This window comes from Gymnodraco acuticeps, unplaced genomic scaffold (genome assembly GCF_902827175.1).
Source record: "Gymnodraco acuticeps unplaced genomic scaffold, fGymAcu1.1, whole genome shotgun sequence".
NCBI classification, from domain to species: domain Eukaryota; kingdom Metazoa; phylum Chordata; class Actinopteri; order Perciformes; family Bathydraconidae; genus Gymnodraco; species Gymnodraco acuticeps.
This window is the reverse complement of record NW_022991381.1, coordinates 499,806-515,942: the sequence shown is the minus strand read 5'-3', so window position 1 is coordinate 515,942 and position 16,137 is coordinate 499,806.

The window sequence follows — 16,137 nt, the reverse complement described above, 5'->3', positions numbered from 1 at the left end:
GGCGGTCCTGGTGATGTGATTGATGTGGTGGTTGAATTTGAGCTGACTGTCGAAGATGACTCCGAGGTTGCGGATGTGAGGGGGAGGGGGGGGGGGAGATAGAGTGTGGCTGTCAATGGTGAAGTTGAAATTCTGGATGTCTTTGATACGGGGTGGGGGGCCGATGATGATGATGATGATGTCTGATTTGACACTGTTCAGTTGGAGATAGTTTGTTTGCATCCATGCTTTTATTTCTGAGAGACAGTTGGTGAGAGTGGAGTGTATTGTGGGGGTGATGGTTTGTGTTGAGATATAAAGTTGGATGTCATCGGCGTAGCAGTGAAATTGAAGGTTGTGGCGACAAATTATTTTGCCAAGGGGGAGCATGTAGAGCAGGGGTGCCCAACCAGTCGATCGCGATCGACCGGTCGATCGCGGGGAGATTCCCAGTCGATCGCGAGATGTGTCTAAAAATAGAACAACAACATTCTGTTGTATCGTTAATGTCCTGTAACATAATCTTCCTGTGCAGAATAATGTACATGAACGCATCAAAGCTTTGTGATTGGCCGGCGTGACCCCATGTGTCGGGGCGTGGCTGGTGGGCAGTGGGCAGTATTTCGCTGACTTTGTCCGTGTCAACAGGAGTGCCAGTCCGCACACACACAAGACCGCAATTATGGCAGAAGCACAAAAGCCCAAATTATATAATTTTCACTCCGAGTGGGAGGATGATTATTTTTGTATCTATTCCAATTCAAAGTCCATCCGTCTCATCTGCAATGCGAGCGTGGCTTTATTGAAGAAGGGTAATTTAGGAGCGGCATTTCAAAACAGTGCACAAACGCTACGAGACGGAATTCCCTCCTAATTCTGCCCTACGCTCCCAAAAGGGGAGGGGCCTGAGAAGACAGCTAAATGCACAGCAGTCCATTTTCACCAGGCCCAACAACAAGAGCAAGGCTGCTACCAGAGCATCTTATCGGGTCAGTCACGTTCTTGCGAAACACATGAAGTTGTGAAAGAAGCATTCATGGAGGCTGCCCACGCGCTTTTGGGGGACAGTAAAAATAACAGTAGCATTTCAACAGGTTTTTGATATAATAAAAACTCAAGTTAGATACCGTTATTAATCAGCTGTAAGTTTTAGTTTGTTTGAACTTATTCATTATAATTATTGTACAAAATGGTATAAGAATGCAAACATTAAGATCTGTTCTGTTTAAATTGATTATAGTCTATTATCAATTCAGGTTAAGAAACTAGTGTTGCTTGCATCCTATTTTAAAGGCATTTATTTTTATACTCTACTAAAATGCATAAAAAAGGGTTTGATTCTATTAATTTTGTCTTTTTTATTGCACTGTTGCAGCAGATTCCTGTGTAGCTTCAGATCTGAGTTGTCTTATTAGTAAGCCTAATTTATACTTTTGTAGCAACACTATTTTTATATAAAGGCAAAGAAAGGGTTCAGAGTATTTTCTTTTTTCCCTGTGTCATATGTGGCAGCACTGTTCAATGTTTCTTGAAAACATTACCCACTGTGGTGACGTGTGAATAAACTCCAACTCTGTATCAACAACACTGTTGTGTAACTTCAGTTAAATACTTGTATGTGTGTAGATTAGAAAGAGGTAAGATAAAGGATCTGCAGTATTTTATGAAGTATTCATCGTACAAAGGTCAGTTTTATACAAGTAGAAGTGTGTATTTACCTGGTAGTAGGCTGTCAGTAATGGCTACGCCTCTCTATTTGGACTGGTAGATCTCGGCAGACTGGCAACTTTAAAAGTAGCTCTCGGTTCCAAAAAGGTTGGGCACCCCTGATGTAGAGGATGAAGAGGAGAGGGCCAAGCCGAACCCTGGGGGACGCCTTGGGACAGAGGAGTGGAGGAGGTGCAGTTGTTGATGTTGACAAACTGATGTCTGTCGGTGAGGTAGGATTTTAGCCAGGAGAGTGCAGTGTCGGTGATGTTGAGTGATGATTCCAGGAAGGACAGCAGGATGGCGTGGTTGATGGTGTCGAATGCTGCGGTGAGGTCGAGGAGGATGAGGATGTTCAGGTTGCCGGAGTCAGAGGAGAGGAGGAGGTCGTTTCATCAATCATATTCATCAATCATACTTTATTCAGCAGTGCTTGCTTTACTCTTTGAAAGTTATGAATGCATTGTAATAAATTGTTTGGCTGCATTAAATATTACAGATCTGCCGTAGTTCTTTATTTATCTACAGAGATCGGGCTTCAGAATAGACCAGAAACTATTCTTTTACCGTTCTGTTTTAATTTCACAATAAAGTTAGCACTAGTAATATTTCGTTTTGATATTGTTATTTTGTATTAACTAGACATCTGGGTCATGTTAAGACCATATTTTCTGTGTTGCTGTGGGTCTTTTCCATCGCTTTTGTGTTACAAATATCAAAACAATTTTATGTGTGGATAATAAAAATATCCGTCGTAAACTAAACCGGAAACAGCAGTATATGTTATTGTCTTAACACTGTAAACTTGACAGCTTTTTAACATTTTGAACCCAAACCACCTACTGGTTAAAGCACATTATTACACGTTTAGAGTAATTGCAATGCAGGTAGATTGTGTTTTTAATTACTGTTTCAAAATGCCTTTTTCTTTATGTCTTTCATTTTTGTAAATCACTTTGAATTGCCTTGTGTTGAAAGGTGCTGTATAAATAAACTTGCCTTGCCATAAGGTCTGCTGCATGTTTTTTTGAATGTGTTATATTTGATGAAAACATACCGGTTTGGTGGAAAAGGGGCAACAGACAGGAAGTAGGAACAGACATGACACAAGAAGAGGAAACCTTTCAAAAATAAAACAAGTATAAGCTAAAGATCTTGTGCTGTGCCTCAATTTGGATACTTCTCTTTTTACAGTGCATGTCCTACACTGTGAACACTTATGCAGTGCGTGCATTTTGACAAGGGTAACATTGTCTCAAATTGCATATGGCCACTGTCAACTAGCTAGCTAGCTAGCAATGATTGTTCAAACTGTTAAAGACTGCTCAATTAACCCAAGAAAACTTAAAGTGGCTTCTTATCGGCATCAGTGTAGTGGTACGCAACTTAAATAATGAAAAACAAAAACAAATGGATACATTTTATTTGTATAGAGCTGTGTTTACCGGTGCAAACGTAATAGCGGCTGTCGTTTAACTTCTGCTTCATAACCAACAACTGAATTTCCCTAAGGGGATCAATAAAGGTCTATCTTATCTTAACTGATTTGATCTGAACTGTTTGACCATTATGAGAGTACCATCTGGGTAGTTGTGCATTTGGCAATCATTGACATTGGGACGCACCTTGAGACACAGCACAAGGATTATGAGTTTTCCTGTCTCTGCTTAATGTAGGCGCTCACTGCTGAGACTGCTCCCTATGTTAAACTTTATGCTCAACTTTATTCTACATGACTGCAGATGATAACCAACTCCTGTACATGGTCGCTGCCCTTAACACTTCCCACACATGCCGTACTGCAATCCATACGCTGGAGAATACCGAAGAGAGCACTTGACCTGAGAGCAGCAGATGAATCTGATCCATGTGCACTGACATATGCTGAACAATGAATAACCATTGCTCAAGAGCAGCCCTCTTTCCAAAAAACAGTAGTAAAGGGTGTGACCGACATTCCTTACAATAAGAATCTGGACAGTGGAAAATATTTCCCTTTTTCCCAGCAGAAAAAAAGAAGCGTTTGAGATTTTTACACAAAAAAAGAGGAAAATATGAATCATGTGCTAGACATCTGAGCTCTGCACTGTTTTTCCCATGTCAAAATATTATAACATTTACAAGACCTAAAAAAAAGTTATTGCTCGCAACACATTTTATGAAAGAGCGTGATAAAACATGATGGACGCTAGGGAGAACAACTGTTCAGCATTACAATAAATGTTTGTGTGTGTGTGCGTGCGTGCATGCGTGTGTTGTGATGGAGAAAGGGAGGCATAGTGGAACAGTCCATGAAATTGAAGCAATATGATCAATCAGTTTTTAAATCGGGCCAGTTCCCAACCTGACCACTCACCCAGATCCCTTAATGTGCTACAGACATGGAGCGATGGTCTGTACAAGTCCTGTTCAATGTTAAACTGGTGCTACATTTTCCATAACAATATAACAGGATAACTGAGGTAAAGCTGCCGACCTCCTAAATCAGAACACCTTGGGAACACTGGGTCAAGCTATTGTTTAGAAAGCACTTATAAACATCCTTTCCAACATGTACACCCAATGCATTGGAATACACATTTGAATAATGACATCGGGGTTCTTATTGGGCGACTTGGGGGGGGGGGGGAGCCAAACAGCAATGATGGGAGGCCTTGTGCTGACAACAGCCAATGGGTTAGGAGTTGACTCCAGACACAGAGCTTGGTTAAGATTGCTTTCAACCAAAAGAAGACATGATTTAAGTTGGTTAAGCCACTCAGAAAAGGTTGAATTCAGTCTTATAGTGGTGCAGTGATGTTTTTGGTAGGCCGACCCAGATGTAAGCATTGCAAGGGCTTTTGCGACAAAAACACAATGGCATTTTTTCATTGGATTTTGGAAAATTGCAGAAATAATCTCTGGCAAACACACATTTATGATACTTACACGTTTTGTTCAGCAGTATATGCTACTCAATGGACACCACTTTTAAAAATGGTGGAGCATAAATGCAATTGCCAGAATTACAAAGCTAATGTTATGCTGCGTTCACACCGGACGCGATGTGAGGTATGGGGGCGGTGCGATTACATGTAAAGGCCCTGACACACCAGGCCGATTTCGGCTGTTTTCGTAAGTCGGGAGACGAACAGTGTCCTGTCGCCCAAACTCAATTTGGTGTGTCCTGCACCGGCGGCCGTGACACGCCTTATTTGGCCTGCCTGTCCCGATGCATGGCCGATTCAACATGTTGAATCGGCCATGCATCGGGTCTGGCAGTCGGACCAAACAATCACTCTGATTGGCTGTTCAGCTAGCGAATCAGTGCATGAGAAGCGAAACGGAAGTGAGGGACGTAAACAAACGATTTAAGAAGGCACACACAGACTGCTATTTATTTTCATCTCATTATGGCGATCTGGAATGACGCAAACGAAGACCTGCTCATCACATTGATCCAGGAGAGGCCAGCTCTGTACGACATCACAGAGAAAAGGTACTCGAACCGAGTAGTGAAAACCGGACTCTGGCGAGAGATTGAAACGCAACTTGGTTTCTCGGGTAAGATTATCTTTTTCATCAATTGAGCTCTTTAGCAGATATTGTTGGCTTTTTATTGCTTGCCAGTGACGTTAACGTGAAATGTAATTTGTTATTTCAACCTTGTGTTTTGTTGTTATCTTGTTGCTAGCTGTGCAGTTTGGCACTGCATATAGATATGAATTGGACATGCTAACTAGCCACAATGCTTACATCGTTTATTTGTGTGCTTCAGAGAAAGAGCTGAGGAAGAATTGGGATTCTCTGCGAACCCAGTACACCCGGTACAGGAGACTTGCCCCTTCGGGTAGTTGTGGAGCACCAAAGACGGGCAGACAGCAGTGGATCATAACCAGGCTGCAGTTTGCACACGCTATTTGTTGTTGTTTATATCACGCAGTCTGTTCTTCTTCTCTGTCTTCCGGTTGTTGCCTATTTTTAATGACAAATACACACTACCCGCCGCCTGCTGGTAAGGAGAGTTATTGCCACTCACGCACTGAAGTCTTTGCGGTGTGTTCCCGTGCGACACATGGCCAAGACGCAGGAGAACACCGCGACGCAACAGCCGACGTCGGCGTGTCCTCTGGTGACTGCTTGGTGTGTCAGGGCCTTAAAGTCAATGCAAAGATGCGGACCGACGCAAATTCACTCAGACTGCAAGCATGAAGCGGTTGATGCGAATGTCACGGCGCGATTGAGGCGATTGGGGCTGCGACAACCGCTCGAGTTCAGTTTTTTCAACTCGAGCGTCAAATTCCCGTGACGTGATCTCGCAGTAGCTAATCAGTGGTGAGGATCTAAGCCTGCCGTCACTGACGTAGAACCAAAAAAACAAAACATCAGCCATTAGCTGTTAGCCCTCAGAGCTCACAGCTCCTCATATCTGTTTAGAAACTGGACAAAAGTTAAACAAGTACAAACCACAGACTGTCTGTGTCATGGCGAATACAGTCGCTGGATTATTTATGTCTGTAGGCCGTTGGTTATGAGTGTGGGACGGAGCATATACAACGTTAGCTTAGCCTGGTCGATCCGATCGTCATTCAGAACAACAAGCATTTTAAAAGGTTTTTCGCCTGCCGTCTTGTCTGCAGACTTGTCAAGCATTAATTCATGGTTTTTACTAACCGGTATCAGTATGTTGTTACTTCGGCATCATTTAGAAATATGTATTTCAATTTAATCACGGTAAAATATGTTCATTTTGTTGTAGTTGTAACACTACAACAACAACTATAGCCAGCGCGCATGCCCGGCTCCGTGGGAGGGCCAGGCCCTCCCATTTGACATTCCTGCCCTCACCCAATAAACACGATTTTTATTATTTATTAAAAAAAATATATATATATATATTTTAATTATAAATAAACTGTGAACTTTTATGCTACGATGTATGTGATGTCAGATACAGTAGTAACAAAAAAAATCGCAGGCTGCGTCAAATAAATTCATGTGTCTGTTGTGATTTGTGATTCGTCCACATTTACCTTGGGTCTCGTCATGCTGCTTCCCTGATGGCTTCCTCAGGATTGTAGCTGACATCCTAGTGGATTCATCTTCTTATTACAGACACATGCATTTCCTAACATTCGGTCTATATGCTGTAAAATGTATTATCTCTTCGATTTACACACGGCATCTATTGCACGTCTGTCCGTCCTGGGAGAGGGATCCCTCCTCTGTTGCTCTCCCTGAGGTTTCTCCCATGTTCCCCTTTAAACTGTGGGTTTTCTCTGGAAGTTTTTCCTTGTACGATGTGAGAGTCTAAGGACAGAGGGTGTCGTTTTTCTCATACTGATATTCTGAACAATCTGTGCTGTTGTATTTGCTGTAAAGTGTCTCTACTGTAGGCTATTTTTATTTTATGTACAGCACTTTGGCTCGACCAAAAATCGTTTATAAATGTGCTATATAAATAAAACTTGATTTGATTTGATTTAGACCAATCACAGCGTCACACTCTGCCGCCTATTCTGGATTTGTTTATTGTGTATTCTGTAGACTACCATTTCTGTTTGAATTACAAAATGGACATCAGAAATTGGCTTAAAAGGTCTAAGGATTTATTAAAACGAAATAGCGATGAAAGAACTGCAGCCGATGCAGCTGCTGGCGACCCTGCACCTGCCGTTGCAGCAGCATGCCTTAATGTCACAAGCTTGACATCGGCAAACCCCGGGGCTGAGTTAGCGAGCCCAAGCCTTGACTCATCAAGGCGGCCGCCACCAACGCTGTCCTCTGAGGCACAGCTCCTTGCCTCCTCCACCTGCGTTGCCACACCCTGTACCACACCCGCCAGCATCCTCCTCCTCCGTGCCGGTGCCTCAACTACAGACGCTACCTTTGCAGCACATCAACAGGTACTATTGGGCCAGCAACCGCTCAAATACCAACAGCCCCAGATGATCTTGGGGTTAATAAACCCAACCAGGTGAAACTGGATCGTTATCCAGGGAGATTGTTTTCAGGAAAGAAGCGCACTTTTGCCGCTGCATGGTACTACAACAGACCATGGCTTGAATATTCGTTAAAAGCAGACGCAGCCTTTTGTTTCCCCTGTAGACACTTTAAAGTAAATACGTCTTCATCTGATGCGGCTTTTGCTGTCAAAGGTTTTTGCGACTGGAAACACGCATTACAGACTGATAAAGGACTGCTAAAACATGCCGCATCAAAAGAACACATTTCATGTGAGAGTGTGTGGAGAGAGAGACAGATACGCGAGGAAACAAATAAGGAAATGAGTACTTTGGTGCAGATCAGCTGCACGGAGCCGTTATTACGTGTCAGCTGTCGTTGATATTGTAGCTTTTTTAGCTGTCAACCAACTCCCTCTCAGAGGTGACCACGATTCACTCCGCAGCATGTCCGAGTCAGGCAGTGGGCTCTTCCTATCGCTGTTTGAGTATACGCTGCAGCACAAAGATGCAGAGTTGGCCAAAATAATGTTCTAAGTTAGCTCGGCTGAGCGAAAGGATGCACCCGCAGTGCATAGGAAAATAAACCATGCCCAAGGCGGGCTAAGCAGTTCATCGTCTCCGTCTCTACTATTTCTTTCCGAGTGCAACGATGAGGAAGCTGCCATCCTTAACCAGTCTGCCTTGCTCCTGATTTACCAGTGTTTGTGCTGCCATGCACACAATGTTTCAATAGTGGTTTCTATGTTGCCCTTTATTTGTGTATGTATTTGCGATAAGTGTGCGTCTTTACGCAATGCCGTTGGCCTTGCTGTTTGATATATATTGTGCCGCAGGCCCGCAGCACATGATGGTTTTGTGTGCCCTCCCATGAAAATCATATGCCCTCCCTTTAGATTTGTTCTAGCAACGGGTCTGCCAGCGCTTCTTGTTTGAATGATGCGAGTAAACACAGCTGACAGACGCGGTGAAACTCGAGCGTTTAGAGCGATGCAATAAGAGCGATTAGAGCGAAGCGAATATTCGCATTGCAAACATGGTTTTAACTGATAACCACTTCTGTCCATTTGGAACCGGATACAGCACTGGAACAGGAGGAGTTCTCCACCTGCTTGTCGTTTCAAGGACTGCTGCACTTTATCAAATCCACACCATGTGTTCGCTGATGTTGATCACTGTGGCAGCAGGGTGTGGTTAGGGCGCCGGCTGCTGGAGTGAAGGGAGTGGCTCGGCCGGAGGCCAGACAGCTGATCGGAATCAGGTAATCAGTGCCGGAATAAAAGCATGTCGTAACCTGGTTCTGGTCTGTTTGCAGTAGGCGGGATCCTGGAAGGTGGCAAAAGGACCTGTGAATGGTTGCCACGCGGGCAACGTTGGAGACCCGTGGATACTTTGTTAGAGCTAATAAACGCCTGTGGTTACACGAACCTGCCTCTTCCGTCCATATTGAACCCTGTGTGAGCGGAGAGGCTCACAATCACATTCTATCATAAACCGTATACCAGTTCCAATAATTCCTCGGCCTGTTTCTTTATGATTGTCACAGACTTCCCTGTTAACCCGAGGATTCTAATTCACGAATGCATGTAATCCTTGGTACAACTTCATCAACATATGTCAATCTAGCACCAATGACAATGAATGGTCTTTTTTGTCAATGATATTGTCCTTAAACACATACCACCCCGTAGTGCAGAAAGCAGCATTGAAGTGGGGCTGATACTGATTGTTGGGGGACCAGAGCTGAATTTTTCTCGTCATCAGTGGTGAGTTTCTGCTAATAGGCATGCAGAAGCAGAACTGAGACGTGATCTCAGTTGGCTTTGTTAAACTCCCCAGGCACAGTGAAAGCAGCCCTGTGAGGTCTTGGTGCTGTACTTAACTCAGTACAGCTCGTCAAAGGCTGGGTTGTCGTCTGGTGGAAAACACTGAAGTAAAAAAGTCTGGTTTAAACTCGCTCAGGAGATAATGAAGAACGGCATCGTAGAGTCGTAGAAATCTCGAGTGTAAGCACCACTTGTGGTTGATCAAGCATGATTAATGACTGCAAATCAATCATGATGCTCCATTTCTTTTTTTTCGAAAGTTTGCTGTCCTCGAACTGGACAACCCTGTTTCTGCTCACCGCCACCTATGCTATTGACATGTTGAAAATCCCAACGCTGGACTATAAAATTCAACAGAGTTTATGGTGAGAAATCACAGATTCTGTTATCATAAGACACCCAAAACCAGTACCCTTTTGCAAAAACCATGACGCTAAAACTGGAAATGTGTTCTGACGCTGGGTTACAATTGAGAGGTTTAACCATAAAGGGACCTTGTATGTTCAGAAAGTGATGACCACTCATCAGAATCTAGTATTTATTTGTGCACGTTTGGTCTATAACTTGCCTTCAGACCAAGGTCACCATGTTGTTGATTGTTGTGATTAGGAATTTGGGAAGTGGGTATCTTGGGCCACATTTAGGGTCCCCAATGGTGATCCTACCATTAGCTTTCACATCTGCTGCGCTGAAACCGCTAGCTGATACACACTCTTGTGTTCGAACTAACACACTGTACAACAGAGAACAACGTGAAATACTTTCGAAGCAATAAAAATCTCTTCTTCACCACCAGCAGCAAGTTAGGAGGCTTAAACCCGGAGCCAATAGTTAATGCATGAATGCATTAATCGTGTGTGTGTGTGTGTGTGTGTGTGGGTGTGTGGTGGAATAGCTCACCTGCACACAGCCCTAAAATGTGTCCAAATCAAAAAGCAGCTCCAACCACAAATAGTTTCCACTGTGAGTCAACAGTGTGTTGGTTTCTACGAACAACCACCCTCTGTGGTTTCATAGGATCATTAAATTACACATTCCTTTATAGTCCTCTGGCTCCGACCCAAAGGCAAGTGCTAAAATGAATCGGGCATATTGTTTTAAGGTGAGGAGCATTACTGGCACTTAGCGAGGAAAACAAACAAGATGATCAGGAGCAAGGAGAGACAGATGGAGACAGAGAGAGATGGAGCGTTGGCGTCATGTGTTCTCTGTTCTCAGCTCTAATCATGTCCTGCTGTTTGAGAGCGGCTCAAACTAACTAGCACCCCGAACAACAAATAAGATCAGATGAGATCAAACGTAATTAATGCTCATGGCTATGTTGAGTCATTGCAAACAGACAAAGCATTTAATGACAAAGAATGCCAAATGTAAATACAACCCTGACAGGGGCAAAGGGGGAATTGAAATATTTACTGTGTTCCTCGGTAAATTACACTCAGCGTTGCAGCGGCTTTTTATCAGGAAATTATGTGATAAGGTATGTAATAGATACCCAAAAATGTTCAGGGCCAAAAGCCAAGTGTCAAAGCCAAAAGCCTCCGCAGGGGAGAGTAAGAAGGGAGGTGCGGGTGAAAGATCTGCAGCAGTGAAAATTCCTACTCCTTCCCCCTGACCCTAAGGGACCCCGGACCGGGCTCTGTCCTGTAGTTTGGGTTACAGAAAAGTTATGATAGGAAGATGGTCTATTTTGAGAAGATATGCGTAAATTACATTATGAATGTATTTGTCGGTTTACAATCACATGTTTGGTATCTCGTTGACAATACAAGGTCCAAAGCTTTCTAAAGTTACTTAACCTGTTAAGCCCTGGGCCTATTTTTCAGGCCTCAGGCTTGGAAAATGACATGCCCAGAATGAATGACTAATCTTCACTTATAAAAGGGGGTATATAAATAATCTTTTTTATCAAAGCAATGAGACACCTGTGAGTTGGCTGGAGAAGTGTAAGAATACAATATAGATGTTTTCTGTGTCAGAGTGAATTCTGATTTGAACATAGTAAACATTTTTTAATTCTAATCTCTGCCTAAAAAAACCACATTACTTATAGTGAAAACCACCCTTGAATAATGGGATAGTAGCCAAACACCTTTAGTGATACAAACTACAATATATCATAAGTACCCTGTGTCAAGATAGATGCTAATTTAGTGAAACTTGAATTTTCTTAGAATATTTTGGGCACAACTAGGTCTAGGCGGACTCACCTTTGGGTACATTTGGTTACCATCAGTGCCATTTGACCTTTCTCAGGTACCACACTTGTAAAACTCATTTGATTTCATTGAAATATCACTATAGGTATTCATTCCATCCAATACAACTTTTTTTACCTTTTCGAAAGTTCAGCCTGACTACAACAGCAGGGTCCTATCTCTGGAACCATTGGTCAAATTTGGTGATTGACACCTCTTTCTAACCGGTAGAAGCCAATAGAATCGAGGGGCAGTTCATAAATATAAAACATTACCATTGGTCACTGTGGACAAAGGTGGCTTCATCGCTGTGAACTGACGGCTTCGGGCCTGGTAACTCCAGCACTTTAGTGAACAGTTTTGCACTTTAGTAGCGTGATTGCACAGTGCCGTTTGGTATGGCATATTTGCACATTTTAAATACTAATTATGAGATAGTATTTATTAAAGGATTGTGTGCACCTGGTGCCCTGTGTTGTCTCGTCCCCCCTCACCTTGTGTCTTGTGTTGTGCTGATTAGTGGTGTATTTTGGGCTCTGTTTCCCTGTCTGTTTGGAAGGCAGGGACTGTGGGTGAGATCCTGGTGGCTGCAGGCTGGGCTCACGTGAACAGCAGCAGCAGGATTGAGGCTGTGTGCGATGTGTTCATGTTTTAATAAACGCCCACACCGGGTGGTATTTTGGACGGTTCTGCCTCTGCCTCCTTGCTTGGTCTGGGCCGCTTAACGGTCAGCTTCTCACAGTCATTAATGGCGTATTTTCACTGCAGCGGGTAGCCCCCGTTAAGTGTCCTTAACCGTCCTCAAGCGGCCAGGCCAGTTTTTGGTGGCCTTTCCATATAGCCTAGTACCGGCTAGCGGGTACTTTTTCCCTCTTTTTCCGGCCCATAAAATCGTGGTTCTATCAGACCAGGGCCAGGGCTGAACTAGTGACGTCAACACTCTCGACTGCTGATTGGTCAGAGAGAAATCGTCACAAGATCGCGCGCGAGTTCATCCCTAGCGTCGCATATATATTTAGAAGCAAGCTTGCAGCATTTTATAAACAGCATTTTGTAACGGATGAGCTACAAAAATGGCTACGTCTAATAAGAAAAAGCACACCCGTGGTCGCCGCGGAGGTGACGACGTTCCTACATCTCATTGGGGATGATCAAATCCAGCGGGAGCTCGACGGAACAACTCGAAATGTGAACAAAAACAAAGCCGATCGCCCCGCCAACACTGCGTTGCAACCCCAGGTCCTAAACTGTAATGGAAATGCGCCACGGCCTTGGACGGCCAGCGAGGCAGCCCGAGGCCTGAGCGAGGACGCTTAGGGACGCTTAAATGGGGCTACCCCGTTGCAGTGGAAATGCGCCATAACCCCTAGTTTCCACCGGGTCCGTCTGCGCCGCGGTTTTGGTCCGACCTCCTCCAGCGTCCTAACCCACCGGGCGCATTTCAGAAGCGGAACGTCTTGCCTGCCGGCTCGCAGTTTTTGTTGATTTGGGCATATTTCCTGGACAGGCTACTTTGTACAGACAAAGTTGTTAATAATAATAATAATAATAATAATAATAATAATATCCCAGTTATAAACGACATGAATCAAAGATGTGTTGCTGTATTTTAGTGGTAAAAAATGCATTCATCATCATAATTATTCTATATATATAATTTACACAGTGCCTGTAAACCGGAGGAGAACGCTGGCATTTCTCCTCCTATTTGAAAGACTGTAACGCGGCCGTAACACGGCCGTAATGCGACGCAGACGGACCCGGTGGAAATTAGGGGTTAGAATGACGCGTATGCAGACTGTCCTAAAGCTGACGCCCCGGACTGCTAACCATGCTAAGCCGTTTATTGCTATAAATGTAATGATGGATTATCAGTAATCGTTTTCAAAGTGACACATAGACATTGGATTAACCTTCAGCAGCGTTTTTATGTCCTTGAACTCAACTTTTGATCACAAAACAGCAAAGGTAAGACATCTTTAATGTTATGGCTCTGAAACCGGAAGTTGTTCTCTTGCTCTTTCCTGGCTGCTAGTTCAGTGAGTTTTGGTCATACAGTGATGAGACTTTTACCAATGGAATCTCCCATAGAAAATCTGTGGAGGGAGCTGAAGCTTCCAGATGCCAAGCATCAGCCTCAAAACCTTCAGGATTTGGAGAGGATCTTCAGAGAGGAGTGGACCACAATCCTTCCTGAGCAACACGTTCTCACTCCCAACCCGTCACATGTTGACGGTCAGTCAGGGCCCCTCCCCGTCACTCTATTACGCAAAGGGTACCCCTTGAGCATCAGTTTTCAACGGGCAGGGCGTCCCATTGACTTGCATAGAGCTCCCTGAACGTTGGTAATAGAGGAGTTGGGATCGCGGCGAAATGCTCTCCACAGATCCATTCTCACAGCGTTTATCAACCTTTTTCTTACTCAATATCAAGCCACAGTTATTGTTTTTACTTCTTTATTTTAATTGAATAATGTAGGACTTTTGTTGCCGTCAGTTACGGGGAGAGTTAGGGGCTCAGAATACTGAAATATGTATTGTTTCATCGTTTTTCCTTCTAATTTTGTATTATTTTCTAAACCACACAGTTATTCACTCAACAATAACACATAATTATCCTTGTGTTTATTTATTTGTTTGATTAATAAACACAAGGTTGGAGTCCGTCACGAGTCAGGACAGAGGGTCGGAGCAGCTCATAGTAGTTGCTTTAGAGAATTTTACACCCGGAAGTAAGTATTCTCTCCGCTTCACTTGACAAACCCCGTGATAGTCCTCAAGCTCTGCGATTGGATGTTTGAGTGTGCGCCGAGGGTTACGCCGAGCGTCGAACAGCACTTTGAAATGGGATGGAACCACGGCAGACTGTCCAAAACTGGATTTGAACGACTTGAACGGGTCCACCCTGTCCCCCAGAACTACACATGCTGGCTATTGTGTTTCGCAACATGTTCTCTATCTTTGGCACGTCTCTACTGGGAGTTGTAGTTTTAAAAGACGTTTTCGTATTTCCCATAATAAGAAGTTACCAGTATTAAACTGTGTATATCCCTGGAGGTTTAGGGGATAGGAAACACTCAAATGTAAAACATATAATTAATAAATGGGTGAAAATTGCTTGTGTCCATAATGGGCAGCATTAATATATACCCACATGGCCGCTAAGGTCAGAAGAGCTTTATTTAATAGCTGGTCTTATGTTTGTGACCCCTCCTGTTGTTAATTGATGAGCCTGAAACATGCACTTGTCAAGGTTCAGAGGCACATTTTGCAAATATGGCAGTAGCCATCGATCATCTTAAGATAAGATATACTTTATTGATCCCAAGTTGGAAGCATTTGCGTTACATCAGCATGTGTAACAGTTGTAAATATGCAGTGGTGTTTATTTGTAAATCATTTAGTATAATCACACAAATTCTGTGTTTTATATTTAATAATTCTGTGTTCTTTATTTATTGAATATTCAATACCTGACAAGGCCGGAGATGAAAAACTTGGGTCGCAGGTTCCTCAACAGTGCATACGAGACATTTATCAATATGTGTGTATACCTCCACCATTAAACTGTCCGTATTCTGCACATTTCTTATACTATCTACATACATCTTATAAGAGTATAATACATATGTATAATATCAGTTAAAATAAGTGCTTAAACATACAGTAGTTAACATTGCAGGAAAGCAATATATTAGTACTTTGTCATGCCTAATATGTATACCCCCAAAGCTTTTTTCTTATTCAAAATAAAACCTTAACCTAAAATATTCTTTAATGTTTAAATAAAGCCTTATTAGTTTGTCTGTCTGTGTCTCCTATTAATATCTAATAATAAAAATAATACATTTCAATAACGTGCTTTAACCACCAGGTGTCCCTTTCTATCAGCTGTGCACCGTTATGGTGTAAATATACCAATATACCGATTGGATCAAATATAAAAGTCAACCGAATTAGTATTGATACTCTAAGGAGACTTATATTGTGAAGAGAAATTGAAGATTTTGTTTAATTGCTGATATATTTATGATCCACGTCACATATTCAGTTTCGGCGGCAGTTCTTCCTGTTTGTCTAGAAGTCTTCTCATCAGGGCTCTATAAATAGCGAACTACGGCAGATATGTAATATTTAATGCAGCCGAACCGTGTATTACAATGCCGTTATGTGATGACTTTCAAAGAGAAAAGCAAGCACACTCGGAATAAGTATTATTTTATTTTTTTTAAATGTTTTCGGTTTCACATCAACAGGAAGTCCGGTTAATAAAATGTCCGTGCTGAACACATACCCCAACCCATGGGTGAATAATGTAAATCACCACATTACACACATCCCTTCACATTTACATTTTAATTTACATTAAAGTATTTCGTGAGGCCTCTAAAATGTTTAAAATATAATTAGGGTGGTAGTTTGTAACGGACAACGGCACGTCCATTAATTCCACAACCACACACATGGATTAACATCGATTTAATTA